Below are 15,869 nucleotides of genomic sequence, written 5' to 3'. Positions count from 1 at the left end.
TTCTAAAGTGTGTATTGGGCGTGAATGACTGCGTATGATGTGTGCACCACGAAATTCGACACGTGATTAAGCTAAAAATATGGACTCTTATTCTTTGCCAATATAGATTCTCAAAATATTAGTTATAAATCGTAAGCATGGGACATCAAACATGTAAGCAAGCATGACCCATCAAATAAAATGACAACTAATTAATTCGAACCATAAATCAATTAAAAACAAGTGCAAAAGTCATAAAAGAATTATTAAAACAAAACATGATACAAAAACCCAAGGTGACCATGTATTGTAGACAAAAACTCCAACCATATGTTGAGATTTATAAGAACTCCATTTCCACCAAAAGTGATACAAAAACCCCAAATATTTTAAAATAGGTAAATTAGATCCATTTTATTTTTAAGATATACCTAACCTACCCTCACATTTTGTTGCTTCTTTGTATATGAGACTTATCTCCTCTTCTTTTTTATCGTCGCGCCCTCCTCTTATTTCATTTCTTTTCTCCACCGCCTCGTGTTGTCCGGCCACTACCATTAGGAGAACCTCCTCTTATTCGTTCCACACCACCACCAAATCGACGACCATTTCCTGGTCCTCCGTCAACACCATCTCCTCCCCCAACCAAGACCACCATCACCTCATCCTTATCTTCTTTTAATTTGTAAATTTACAGTGAGAACTTAGGGTTTATTTGTTCCTCCGTCAACACCATCTCACTGTGGAACTTAGGGTTTCAAATCACTTGAAATAGAAGAAGAAAAGGAGGAATTGGATGTCAGTAAAATAACAACAAATCAACAAAATTTTTAATTATTGTTTGGCGAATTGGGAATTTTGGTGCTCATCTCTTCATCCATTGATTCACTTCTTCAATAGTGGTTGTACAACCACAAACCAAGATTTAGGTACTAATTTTATACTTGATTTCGTTCGAGTTGTTGTTGAATTATAATTGTATATGAGTTTCTGTTGAATCTATTTGATTTTTTATTTTCAAATTGAGATAAAATTTTCACTTATGTTGAATCTGTCATTGGGTTTATATTTTTACGATGGTTTGGACCCGATTTTGGCTTTTTGGGTTGAATTGATTTTATATTCCAACAAATTTTGGATCTGAATTTGAAGTCATGATTGTTTCAGTTTGATTGATTTATTGTGTTTAATGATAATTTTGGATCAAGCATTTACATGAGATGATGTTTGAGATAAATGCTTGTGACAAATTTTCGAGGAAATAAACTGTATTTCCCATGGATCATCCGGAGAGAATATCCAATAATTATTAAGGAGACACTTTTGTTCAGCTATAAACTGAAACAGAAATCTCTTCAAAAATATATGTGAATCAACTCGATTATAGCTATCACAGTTCTTTATCACATGACGTCGGTGTATAATTTAGGGGGTGAGATTTGTTGGTGTTGTATTATTATGTGAACTAATCTCCCCAGACTGTTTTGTATAGAAATTGGGAAGAGTAGAATGAAATCTCAAGAGTAAGGAGCGTATAATATTTGTTGAGCTATGTCAAGGTATATTTACTCTCTTTGACTCATTTTTTTGTGTCACGATCTGTGGTTAGCGCAATGGCAGTGGTGTTTTTAAGTGTTTGTAAGATGGTTCATGTAATGGTTGTTGGTCTAATTAGGTTCCAGATTTCATTCTGCCTTAGCTTATATGGGTGTTAAATTGCAATCTCATTATGAAATGCCAGTGTTTATCAACTGATTACATTGAATTTTACCTAATTTTGAAACACTCAAGAGTAAATTTATGATGAAACCAATTTTGGTTTCATCTAAATTTGGTGAAACCGATTTTGGTTTCATATAATTTTGTTATATTTTTTTTTTGAACTTTTATCGATGAAACCAACGTTGTTGGTGATAAATAATTTTCTATTGACACAAGTTTGGTTTCATCTGAATTTACTTTTAAGCGAGAATGTTATTGGCTTGGGATGGAAATATATACACCACCACAATAGTTCTTAGAAAAATTTTGAGTCCGCAAAGTGAATTTGTGTGAAATATTTTTGAGTTTGTTGTTTTCTGTTGGTATCTACCACAATGTAGTATCTAGATGAGCTGATAACCTGTTGTAATGCATCGCCACTATCGGTTTCAGTTCCAGCTTCTCCTTCAGCAACTGCAGAGTATTGAAATGAAAGGCATATAGCTCCACCACCTGTTTCTGGTGCTGATCATCAAGTTCATTTGAGCACCAACACCAAATGGTTCAACTACCTGATCAAGAGTATTACGCTCTTACACCACCTATAACAACCGGTTTATAATATCGCGCCGCAGCAATCACAACAACAAGTGCATCCGAGAATCGTGGTATTGGAAGATGGGAGTTATACACAAGTGTGGTTGGTATATATGATATTTCTTTGGAGACAATCGGCATATTAAATTTATGTTGGTGATATGGTAAGTTCGGTTGCAACCAGGTTTGTTTCACTGACTTTTATCATCGAAACCAATGTTTGTTGGAGACAAGTACGTTTTGGTTAAATCCAGTTATGGTTTTAACTGACTATATAATTGATGGATGTGCAGTTTTATAGTTTTGTCTAATAAGTCCACCATTTTTTCTAAGAATCTAAATAACGAGCAGTCTACGACAGGTATGTATAATTGAATCATGCCTTTCATAATTTCGATTTCACTTTGTTGGTCCACCATTTTATCATCGTTTTGTCTAATGAATCTAACTACCGAGCAGTCTACGACAAGTATGCCTTACATTGGTTCAACTGAATATCTTGTCATCACATGGTAAAGATTTCAGAAAACGTTTGTACTTACTACACTAATATCTTCTGAACCTAATTAATTGGTTGATAACCATTGAACACATAACCATCTTGTGCATTTCCCATCAATATGACACAATCGAAGCCTTCATTTGAGTCATTTGAACTAGTTATGGTGAAGAAGAATAAGGTTGATATGAGAGTAATCATATGGCTAGCCATTTGGTTGACTTGTTGAACCAACAAATGTTAATGTTTGGGTACAGTTCATAAATCCAAAATTGAACATTTCGTTTGTGTGGAACAAGCTAAGTTTTCGATCTAACGGTTGAGGAATATTAGCTTAAATCTAATCAGGTTTTCATCTGACGGTGAATATTGAATACTTTGTTACTAAGCTAACATTGATTGCAAACCCATTGAAAGTGTATATAAGGGAGAACTCTAGCAACTGGGAAACCTAATCCCCACACCTTACGTGTGATACTAGTTGTATAGATAGAGTCAATTCTCCTTTAACCTTTTGTTTCTTCTTCTAAAACCAGGTTAACGACTTAAAGACTTCATTGGGATTGTGAAGCCAGATTGATACTACTTTTCTTGTAGTTGTGTGATCTGATCTTGCAGTTTTTATCGTACAAGTACAATTGTAATAATTGGCTTGAGATTGATATAGGAAAGATAGAAAATAAATCACAAACACTTCGTCTCATCGTTTGTGATACCACAATATATTTTTTCGCTGCGTCGATTCAGATTATTGTGAGGTGATCAATAATACTAGGCTGTTCTTCGGGAATATAAGTCCGGGTTATTGATTGGTTCATGTTCACCTTGATTTATCAAAAGAAGGAACAAAACTCGTAGATATATTCGTGGGAGACGAATTTATCTATTACCGTAGGCTTTTCTGTGTGATACATATTTGTTTATTAAAGTCTTCGACTTTGGGTCATAGAAACTCTTAGTTGTGGGTGAGATCAGATTAGGGAATCATGTGCGCAGTATCCTGCTGGGATCAAAGGCGTAGAGAGCATAATTGAACCTTGTATCAGTGTGAGATTGATTGGGGTTCAACTACAGTCTAGACCGAAGTTAGTTTGCAGTAGGCTATTGTTTGTAGCGGCTTAATACAGTGTGTTAAATCTGGACTAGGTCCCGGAGTTTTTCTGCATTTGCGGTTTCCTCGTTAACAAAATTATGGTGTCTGTGTTATTTCTATTCCGTATTATATTTGTTTATATAATTGAAATAATACATGTTGTGCGTTGTTCAATCAATTAGAATATCAGACCTTTTGGGTTGTTGATTTAAATTGATTGAGACTTGGATATTGGTCTTTGGTACCATCCGAGTTATTTCTCTTTGATAAAGACTCGCAGATTTCTATTTGCTTGAGTAAAGATCAAATCGAGAGATTAAGATATAAACTATTTGATATACTTTTTATCTAGATTGAGTCTGACTGTCTAGTTGATTCTCTAGAAAGTATATTGCAGTTTTTCCATACAGATTGCTAATCGAATTGTTGGGTGTAGTTGTTAGACCCCCACTTTTTCAATTGGTATCAGAGCAGGCAAACACGTTTAAGACCTTATAAGTCTTTGTTTGTAGCGATCTGACTCTATGGACAGAGGTGTTATCTCAATAAATGTACCACCTGTCTTCGATGACTCTAATTCCTTATGATGGAAAATTAATATGCGAGCTTTTCTTCAAGCACGTGATTTTCAGTCATGGATATATGCTGTTAACACTAGTGGAAAATGGAATTATTAAGTCTGATTGGGCTTTATAAAAAGGACTTTTGAAGCCTTTCTTTTTATATTGGGCATTCGAAAACAGACTGTTATATAATAAAAAAAAAATGGACAGGAAAACCTAGTTTCCAAACCAGACTGAATGCAAGGGACTAGATTAGGGAATCAAATACTCTTCCACGTGGATTTCAGATAAGTCTGCCGAAAGAAATTGTTTTTATAGTTCCAGTTTTAGGCGGGAGTTGTCCGGGTTTTCCCTCCAGAAGAAGGGTCAGATGTAATTCCTCGAAAAATGTGGATGGTGATGATAAAACTTCCTCGTTTCTAACGAAATATCTTATCCTTTTTTATTACAGTAGATCTAACCATTTCTCGTTTTTTTATCAGTTTCAGACAACCTTTATTTTATTTTGTTTAGAGCTCCAGAGAAAAAACTCAGATGATGATCTGATTAGAGCAAACCAGCAAGCTTCACAACCCTAAAAGCCATATTTCTCTTCATATCTAAAAGCCTTTTTTCTTTTCCCGAAAACCCTATTTATATTTATAACTTCATAATCCTATTCGTGAAACCCTATTTTAATTTTCAATCTTTATCAGGTAAAGTATTGATTCTTCAGTATTGTTGTTTTCTTCTTCAATTTTCTGATGTTGGGTTTTGACAAATTTTTTTCTTCAATTTTCTGATGTTGGGTTTTAATCAATTTTTTTTTCTGAAGTAGAATACCTTCCGGCCAGTGTAGTTGGGTTTATCTTCAGGTATACCATATACATCATTTGATTCGATCTGAATTGAATTTCTACAAGTTAATCTTGTATTAGATTTTCATGTTTCCATTTTCAATTTCTTTGTCAAGGTTTTAATTATTTTTGTTATTTTTTTTAATGCAGAAGACTTTAAGTCAGTTGGATTTATCAAATAACTACAGGTATAACACCTGATCTGATTTGATTCGATATGATATGAATTTCAGTTACTTTTCTCTTATAAAATCCTTAGATGATTTGTTTTTCTTTTTTATTTGAAGTAATGGGATTTCTCTTTAGATGCTGACTGTTAAAAAAAATTGTATCTGTTGAAAGCTCAAGCATTCCCTGTCCTACTCAATCTCTATAAGTATTCTATTTTTTTTTATATGTTCAGTAGGTTAACTATTTGGTAATTTGTGCTACTGAATCCAAAGTTGTTTCAATCAACTTTCACTAATTTCAGTAGGTTAAGTGTTTGATGAATTGTGTTATGTTTTTCTCAAATTTTATTATTCTTCGGTTAAGTGTTTGATCAATTTATATCCCCGACATGATGCATTTCTATACTTTTTTTAGTTCACTAGTATGTATCTAGGTTAACGGTTTGATGAATTTTACTCAACGAGTAAGCAAAGAATCACAATATCCATTGTGCTTATTTTTCTTTTTGTTAGTGTATATTGAGCTAACAACATCCCTCTTTTAACAACAATCTTAATGGTTATTAATCTTTTTTTAGCACCGGAATGCAATCAAATTTTCGCTGCTTCTCATATAGCGTAGGACCTTGTAATCTTCACTTTTTCTCTCCATCATAAGTTGTTTGAGATTTTTAATTTTTTCAGAAGTGTTGTTATTTACTCGTGGTGATACCAGTTCTGTCAGTTACATACATTTTATATAATGATCTGTTTCCGTACTTTCTTGTTAGTATCAACTCTGGAGTTAGCATTCATAGGGTAATATCTAAACATAAATGATGCGTAAAATGCTTTTGGTTCATTATGAGCCAAACACATTCATAGGGTAATATCTGAACGATGGGATGTCCCTGTCATTATGTTATCTGATTCTCTTTAAGCTTGTGTACTGCGTTTGATTTCTGATATGGGTGTATGTGTTCTAAAAGGTACTTATTATGGATTTTTTGATTTGATTAGATAACTATGGCTAGGGGTCCTGCAAGTAGCAGCAGATCTCGTCGTGCTTCAAGTCCTAGCACAAATCCAGCATCTACTTGGCGTCCTTTGGTTGATACACGAAGATATTCATCAAATGATGGTGACAGTCATGGAAGTCCATCTGCAAGTAATGGGCATAGGTCTCTTCCATCATATGAGGGTCACTATTCACCTAGTCATGGTCAGGGGAGTCTATTGTCTGGGGGTGAGCCATGGCCTGAGGCTTTACAGCGGACAAACAACGATAGTGAAGCTTACAATAGTGAAGAAAGCGTAATTGGTAATGTGACGAGCTGTTTTCTTTTACTTCCCTCAATATATCAAGCTTTGTAGAACCTATAATGATTTTTCTATTGTTTTGTGTAGGTGATTAACGTCTTCCAATTGACGTTTAGGAAATGCAAAGGGAGAGCAAAATGTCTGCAAGGTATTTAATGTTTAGCTTGCATTTTGTTTGTGCATATATTTTTTCAATTGTTTTACAGGTTATAGGTGTGTTAACATACTGAGTTGGTTTACATATATATTTGTCTAAATCACTGAACAGAATTAAAAATCTGTGTATTTACTTCTTTCCAGAAAAAAAGTTCGGAGAAACATATTACCAAGGCTAACACTCTCCGTTACATTTTTCGTTGTTATTGTAATATGCAACAGAGCTCTAATGAGTACTCTTCGATCTCCATTCAGTAAGGATTCAATTACATTTTTATTGAAACTATGTCCACAAGCACCTTTTATTGTGTTTCCGTTTAATATTTCAATTGGACTTACGTTAGAATCTTTGTGATTTGTTTGAGCATCATGGGGATTAGAGGGTAATTAAACATGTTTTTGGTTGATATAAAACTGATAATAGGTCGATAAATGAATGTGGCAGGATAGATTTCATGAGTAGCATTTCTAAAGTGCTTAAAAGAATATCAAAAGAGGTTTATACTATTCATTTTGGTTTCTCGCGAAGCTATCTAGTTATTGTATTCCATTTTCTTGGAATAAATAGGTAGTTTTGTTGTCCTCCACTATTTTTTTTGGTCCTTAGAAGGAAGAGAAGGATACAATATGTTTCGAGTCTGTTATATTTCAATGGAAAATAGAATTTGGTGTGGGTTCAAAATGTTATAGGGTATTGTATCCCTATTGTTTTCTACAGAATTAAGCATCACTCGAAATTTACCACTCACAAGATTTAAGATCGCGTTGTTTGATAGCTCAAGTAAATGCTTGATGATGATTATATAAAAATAACAACTATTTCATTCACTTACCAATTGAGCGATTGCATTTGAAACTTTCATTTGAAGTCAGCTTGTTCATACACACTCTTGCTATTTGAGCGATTAGCTTTCTAGACACCGCTAAAGAATAAAATTAATCATTTGTGTATGCTATTGTAAGTTGGGAAGTCCATGTTTTGTAGGTGAAAAGAAAAGGTTACAATTTGTGGAACTCCCTGATATGATTTTAGTGTCCTGATTGATGCTGCAAAGTATACCTATGTTGTGTTGTTACTGGTTGATGCAAGTTATGGGTTTGAAGTGGTGAGATGAATTTTTACAACCTGTAATTGGTTGTTTTTGTTTAATATGGTGATGTTATTGTTGATACATTGAGGAGGTTACTTCTATTAATATCTTCCAGCTCTGTACCTGACTCCATGTTGTTGTTTTTACTTACCAACTAGTCCTTATACCTGACTTAGCTCATTTGGTACTAGTTGAAAGTTCTGGCTCAGAAGTTGTGGTTGCAAAAGCAAGAAACCTTGAAGACTCTGGTGTTGAAATGCAATTGTTTGCCAGAAGTTGAACTTAATAATTGCGAATCTCTGATGAATTCTATTTATGGAATTTTTAGTGATATGGTGATTGTACGGTGCTCTAGTCACTGGCCCTCGACAATTGCGAGGTTTGTAAACTAATAGATAATGATCTTAACATGATTAATGGTCGATTTATTTGTACTTGCTGAACATGATTTCTTTTTTACAGAGTCTAACGACAGTAAGATTCAGCAGTACATCCCTGGTTTTTCTTTCTTTATGAGTCTTCATTCAACAAATTTTATTATGTATATGATATATTTGTTTGCAGTTCTCCTTGTCCATTTAGAATCTACTAACGGACCAGATCTTTTCTTCCTTTCCTATTGTAGGTTGGTATCTGGTATCTTAATTTTGGTATATCCCCTAAATTGGAAGCACTTGCCATTGCAACACCATAGAATTGAAGGTATGTGGTGTTTTATCCAAAGCATCTATTCATGGTTCCCGTCTGATAATGTTAGATGCTTCTTTTTATGGGTGATGCTCTTTCTTTTCTCTTCATTTACTTTTGTTTTTCATTAAGGTGTTGTTTTCACTCTAATATCTCTAATTTGACAGCCAACTCCCTTTTATGCAGAAAATGATTTGATGTCCTGCCAAACTGTTGGTCATGATGGCCTCTCCGATGTTGGCTATCACATTTGACATTCCTTGATTTATCATATACTTTCTCGTTGAACTAGCAACCTGTTTGCGATTCCTGCTTGCAATTGAAAGTAGATTTCAACTTTGATCCCTTAAACGAAGGCATGGATGGTGAAGTCTTGCCTTCAACTTTTTGGTTGTTAAGCTTGTAATAGAAAAATAAATTTTATGCATTTGAAGTGTCCTTAGTTGGAAACTGTAAAAAAGAAATTCAGTTTCGATCAATGTAATTTTTTGATTAATACAGTTTAAAGTAAACATTAATTTAATCCTGATTCAGATTTTACTTTTCATTCAGCTGATTCAGCTCTTGATTCAGCAAAATCATTTTCATTTTTTTTTGTAAAATTTGTTCAATATAAAAGTCTGTTTCTATCAGTCATACCAAATTACTATTCAGGGTAGTCGTTTCTGTAAAGATTCAAGTGCTCCCAGGTACAGTCGTTTTGATAAAAAAAGACTACAGATTTAGGGCTCCCAGAAGCAGTCCCTGTTAGTGATTGTAAGGCTTTTTCTGACAGACTTTTTTTTTTAATTTCTACTAGTGTAATGGCTATGATCCTCCCGTTGTGGTAGTTGGAAACGTAAACGTTCCCAAGAATATTGTGGAATACTGCCCTGCTAAGATACTTGCTGCAAAGCAAAATTCCGACGGCTTGAATACGATCATACATGCCATTATCCCAAATCTTCAGCACCATGTTACAAACTGCACTAAGTCGCAAGAATCTTGGGATATCTTAGAAACTGTTTTTGAAGGTAATACCAGTGAAAAGGAAGCTAGGCTTCAAAACCTTAATTCCGATTGGGAAAACCTTCGTATGGCAGATGAAGAAACATTTGATGAGTTTAATCACAAAGTGTCTGAAATTGTTAATGCATCTTCTGCATTGGGTAAGACTATTCCTGAAAATGACATTGTGGTGAAAATTCTCAGATCCCTGCTATCTAGATAAGATTCTAAGAATCATGCCATTGTTGAGGGAAATAACCTTGATACTTTATCCAGAAATACCCTAACTGGAAAGTTGAATTTTTCGATCTTGAACTTGAACAAAGAGAGAAACGTTAGCAGATTAGCAACCATGTTACTATATCTGATCGTAAGTCTCGACGTTCTAAATTGACTGAAAAAAAGGATGAGAATTGCTTTAATTCGACTCTGTCACATTTTATACAACAACTGAAGAAATCTCTTAGACAGAGAAAAAGAAAGTCTCAAAAGAAAGCTCAGTCAATCAATAAAAAGGTTCCGAAAAACTATGTTAACAATTCTAGTTTCATGTGCTATAGAAGTATTCAAAATAATTCTAATTTTCCAGATACAGAAACAAATGAGATAACGAAAGCATGGATGGATACTCTTGATTACTGTACAGAGGATGATGTCTATGATGGTTCTCTTAATCTCTTTGCTGATAATCACGTATGTCCTCCTAACATCCTTACTATTCCATACTAAACAATCTTACTTCCTCTGAAACTCATCTTGAAAATGAAGCCTTACTTAAAAGGATTGAAAATCTGGAATACCAACTGTCTAAATTAAAATTGGAGTTGATCAATCGTGATTCTTACAAAACATATCGAACTTCTTCGACTATGAATTTTCAGCAAATTTATCATGATTTCATATGTCACATTGACGACAAGGATCATATAGAAAATAACGAGAATTTATCTACTCATGTGATTCCCTCACATATTTATCAGGATAATCTTAAAACCTGTAGCACTTTGAAACAAGAAAAGTTCCTCTCTGTCACAAAACATTTTTTGAAGAGGAAAAATAAATCTCCTATAAAACCCTCATTCTTTGTAAAAGAGATTTCCAATGGACTGCATAGTTTACGAAAATCAACAATCAAGGTATTCAAATTTTTTATAAAAGAAAGAAAGAATGATGAAGATAACTTTTCTTTCTCAAAAGTTAAATAGAAACAAGGTATATCACATACTGCCTCCTCTCAAAAGAAGCTATCCAATTCTTCAGAAAATTGGAATAACTACAGTTTGTAATACTGTATTAAAGATTTTTGTTTATCCCTCATAGAAAAAAATCATAATCTTCCAGAGGGGAGTAATAAACGTTTTCTGTTATGTAGCCTAGACTTTTGGTTGTTCAAACGGTTTTGGTTAAAATATTTTCTGAGGATATTTTTTTGGGTTTTGGTCAAAGGTCATTTTTGATATTTATATCATATCCTCGGTTTCTTTTAGAATGAAGTTTTTCTCCTTAGCGTAAACATTTACTATATCTTCTCTATCATGTCTTCTCCAAGTCTTTCGAGTAAAGAAGGTGGTGTTTGAGCTGTTCTCTTTCCTTCTAAGAAGATACGATTCGATTCTTCTGATAATGTGATGAGCCTGATATTCACGGTTCCTCTCTGGACGGGAACATCTCTGTCCCTCAGTTTGATAAGCTCTCTCTAACTATGAATCTCGTCTTAGAACAAGTTCGTTGCCTAAAAGATGAACTTGAAGCTTCATCCAAGAAACTCGACGAAAAGATGGATCATCTGGAATCAAAGATTGATTTAATTGAAGATGAGCTTGATGAATACAAAGAGTTTGAGAAAACTATTGAAAGTAAGTGAAATGCTTTTACGAGTTTATTTTATATAGTAAATCTTCTATTTTTCTATTTTTTTTAAGAAGAATAACTAGAGATTGGAATAGCCATTATTGTGATTACACATAGCTATGTCCAATGTTTTCATCTTCCTTATTTTTAGATTTATTGGTTTATTGTTTGAAAGATGATTTTTGCAGTATTAATCATTATGGTTTTATATATTGCAATCATTTATAGGATATGTTTGTTTGCGTCCGTGAACTATGATTGTCCCATAACTTGTTTAAAGTAAAGTCGTTCATGAATTGATATGCATGTATTGATGAAAGTGTTAGAGCATAGCTTGGTCAAACTTGCATGCGTTGCTATCTCAGGCATGTTTGTCAATGTTAGTGATCAAAACTATAAGTCTTGATTTCTAGTCTCTTATAGCTAAGTCTCGAACTAGGATAATAAGTGCAGTTGAGATCAAGGACTTCATGGAGATTCATCATACAAGTAGAAGATCTATTCAAGGAACCGGTGGAACTTCTCGACTAAAAGGTATGTGGAGACTTGAACTTATCTGTCACTCAAAAGTCTATCTATTCTATCTCATACTCTTTGATACAAAAGTCGTATGCGATATATATAGACTAGATCATACACATTTGGTATTTCGATCCGAGTATACCTCGCATATCTATATCTCGAAATATGCGTTGGTAAGTTTTTCGATTCAACCAAGTTTATCTTTGCCTAGTGACAAAATTCATGATAAGTTTCAATCACTTTGAAAATTGCTCTGACGAAAAATGTTTGTGAATAACAAACTATATAACGTTCTCTGAGAATGTTTCAATGATTGAATTGAGAGTTTAAACTATATAATCAATGTATTCCTTGAACCGAAGTCTGCGAACTTTGTTGATCAAGAGAACCGGAGAAGTGTGTGAGACAAGTCTGCGAACCCAGTCTGCGAACTGGCAGAAGTTCTCGTCCGAGAATATCTGCTGGAGTTTTGAGAACTCCATCCGGGAACTTAAGTCCGTGAACCCAGTCCGCGAACTTGAGTAGGTTATGTCTAAAAACGATTGTTCTTGAACTCATCTTTATTTAACTAAGAAATGCTTTTGTAAACCGTGGCTATAAAGTCCATGAACTGATTCGAGTGAATCAAATCGTTTTTGCTTCAATTGTGTCTTGTGTAATTACATAAGATTTCCTTGTAATTGAAGAAATTCTCTAGTTAGTTCATTTGAGTCATTTGAACCAGTTATGGTGAAGAAGAACATGGTTAGTATGAAATGCTCATATGGTTAACCTTTCGGTTAGACTATTGTTGAACCAACAATGTACACGTATGGGTGCAGTTAACAAACCTAGAAGCGTATAGTCATTTGTGTATGACAAGCTAATTTTTCGATCTAACGATTGAGAAATATTAGCTTGGATCTAAATCAGGTTTTCATCTAACGGTGGATATTGATTGCTTTGTAACTAAGGCAAAACCCTAATTTGAAAGACTATATAAGGGGACATCTAGCAACTCTGGAAAACTAATACCCGCACGTCCGTGTGATACTAGTTTGCGTGCTAGAGTCGATTCTCCTTTTACCTTTGGTTTTCTTCTTCTAAAACCAGGTTAACGACTTAAAGACTTTATTGGGATTGTGAAGCCATGCCGATACTAATTTTATCGTAGTTGTGTGATCTGATCTTGCTTCTTCTATCGTACGAGTACAATAATATTGATTGGCTTGAGATCGTGAGAGTTATCCGATAGGCAAGATATAAAAAGTAATCACAAACACCTTTGTCTCATTGTTTGTGATTCCACGACATCTTGTTTCGCTACCATACGATTAAGATTGTTGTGAGGTGATTGATTAATCTAGGCTGTTCTTCGGGAATATAAGACCGGATTATCAATTGGTTCTTGTTCACCTTGATTATTATAAAAATAAGGAACAAACTCTTTTAGGGTTTATCTGTGGGAGACAGATTTATCCTTTGATAGACTTGTCTGTGTGAGACAGATTTGTTTATTGTTAAAGCCTGCTATTTTGGATCGTAGCAACTCTTAGTTGTGGGTGAGATCATCTAAGGGAATCAAGTGCCCAGTATCCTGCTGGGATCAGAGGCGTAGAGAGTGAAACTGTACCTTGGATCAGTGGGAGACTGATTAGGGTTCAACTACGGTGCAGTATGAAGTTAGCTTGGAGTAGGCTAGTGTCTGTAGCGGCTTAATACAGTGTGTATTAAATCTGGACTAGATCCCGAGGTTTTTATGCATTTTCGGTTTCCTAGTTAACAAAACTTCTGGTGTCTGTGTTATTTCTATTTCCGCGTTATATTTGTTATATAATTGAAATAATACAGGTTGTGCGTCATTTTGTATAATCCGACCTTTGGTTTTTGATTATCATTGATTGATCCTTGGACATTGGTCTTTGGTACCATCCAAGTTATTCCTTGTGTTTGATTATAGACTCGTTGTTTCTTTTAGATTGAGTAAATCAAAACAAGAGAGAGATATTAACTCCTTGAGATACTTTTACCTCGATTGAGTCTGACTGTCTAGTTGATTCTCTTGAAAGTATTTCGGAGTTAGTCCATACATATTTCTAAGCAAAATATTGGGTGGTGTTGTTAGACCCCCGCTTTTTCAATTGGTACCAGAGCAGGCAAACATGTTTAAGACCTCAAAAGTCTGGGTTTGTAGCGATCTAACTATATGGACTATAAAGTCTCAATTGACGCTTCACCAGAATTAAAAAATAACCGTAGAAAAAATCTGTTAAACTGGTTACTCTTCAGAAGGGGTTGGATGAACAAATCCGGATCAACTCTGATCTTGTTGCAGAAATTGCACTTCTTTAGGATTTGATATCTGGTAATAGTTCCTTGATGAATCTGAGTAACTCCAGTTTAAAGGATAGTCGTAAATCAGATATTAATCAACAAATTGTTGATGTAAAAACTTATGTGACTAGGAACCACTCAGACAAACTTCAAAGTTGTGACCCATATTGTTGTTGTGATTCTTCCAATCATGTTCAACAAGGTTGTATGTTATTCCAAAAGAGTCTGAACGTTGCATTTAATCTTTGTAAGAAAACTAAACAATGTTTTGATACTCTAAAAGGACATACAAAACTATCAGGAAATTCTAAACAGAGAAGTACTAATAGTATGGGTGCCTTTGCTTTAAGGTCTATGTCACCTTTTCAATGGTTTCTTGATAGTGGTTGTAGTATACATATGACAGGTGATCTCACATGGTTCATCTCATCCATTGACTATGAGAGAGGTCCTGTAACGTTTGGATATGGGAGTTGTTGCTATATCAGCAAGAAGGGAACGATCAAATTGCCTGGTGTTCCAGAAATCCATGTTGTAGTGTACGTAAAATGTATGGCTGTTAATCTTCTTTATATTAGTCAAATTTGTGACAAAGGTCACCGAGTGATCTTCAATGCAAATGGATGTGACATTGTTGACAAAACTGGAAAAGTAATTTTTCAAGGAACTCGTGGTAAAAACAACTGTTATCTACTTGATACTCAGTTTAGCAATCGTTGCAATTTGACTAAGGTGGAATCTACACATCTTTGGCATGAACGTTTTGGTCACATCAATTATCGTCTTCTAACTAAGATCATTAACAAAGAACTTGTTAGAGGCATTCCCAAAATCAATGCAAAGATTGAAGGTGTATATGGAGCCTGTCAAAAGGGTAAGCAAACGAAAGTTCACCACGAATCATCTCGAGATATTCTCACTAAAGCTCCACTTGATTTAATTCATATGGACCTCTTCGGACCAATTCAACAACCCATTGTTGCTGGTAAGAAGTATGCTTTAGTTATGGTAGATAATTACACCAGATTTATTTGGGTTGCATTCTTATCTCATAAGAATGAAACTCTTAGTGAATTCAAGATTATTGTTAAAAGGATCCAGAACGAACAAGGTCGCAAACTAAATAAAATTAGAAGCGATCGTGGAACTGAATTCAAAGACACCAAGGTATTTGAATTATGTGACGAACTGGGAATCATTCAACAATAATTACCACCTATCACTCCTCAAGTTAATGGAGTTGTTTAAAGAAAGAACATGAACATTCAGGAAATGGCCAGGGTAATGTTCCATAAAAAAAACTTACCTTTAATATTTTGGGGAGAAGATGTTTTTACAGCATGCTATTTGATAAACTGTGTGTATTTGCGGTCTAAAACCCTTAACACTCCTTATGAGTTGTGGTATGAAAGGAAACCAAACCTACACTATCTTAGGGTGTTTGGAAGTAAGTGTTATATTCTGAAAGATCGAGAACATAAAGGGAAATTCGACACCAAAAGTGATGAAGGTATCTTTCTTGGCT

General features: G+C 34.4%; 1 long non-coding RNA gene across 7 annotated transcripts; it reads left to right on the top strand.

Annotated features, from left to right (window-relative positions):
• Nucleotides 1-4,775: 4,775 nt before the first annotated feature.
• On the top strand, nt 4,776-9,190 carry LOC113317710. Of its 7 annotated transcripts, XR_003343881.1 has the most exons (10): nt 4,776-5,127; nt 5,250-5,286; nt 5,419-5,456; nt 6,438-6,738; nt 6,825-6,885; nt 7,038-7,147; nt 7,879-7,999; nt 8,176-8,363; nt 8,610-8,686; nt 8,858-9,190. It is a non-coding gene; the product is annotated as an uncharacterized LOC113317710 (long non-coding RNA). The 7 variants fall into 7 exon arrangements; XR_003343882.1 differs by lacking the exon at nt 7,879-7,999; XR_003343880.1 differs by having other exon boundaries at nt 7,879-8,363.
• The last annotated feature ends 6,679 nt before the right edge of the window (nt 9,191-15,869 follow it).

Source organism: Papaver somniferum, chromosome 10, assembly GCF_003573695.1.
Source record: "Papaver somniferum cultivar HN1 chromosome 10, ASM357369v1, whole genome shotgun sequence".
Taxonomy (NCBI): Eukaryota; Viridiplantae; Streptophyta; class Magnoliopsida; order Ranunculales; family Papaveraceae; genus Papaver; species Papaver somniferum.
This window is presented reverse-complemented; position numbering and strand designations above follow the sequence as displayed.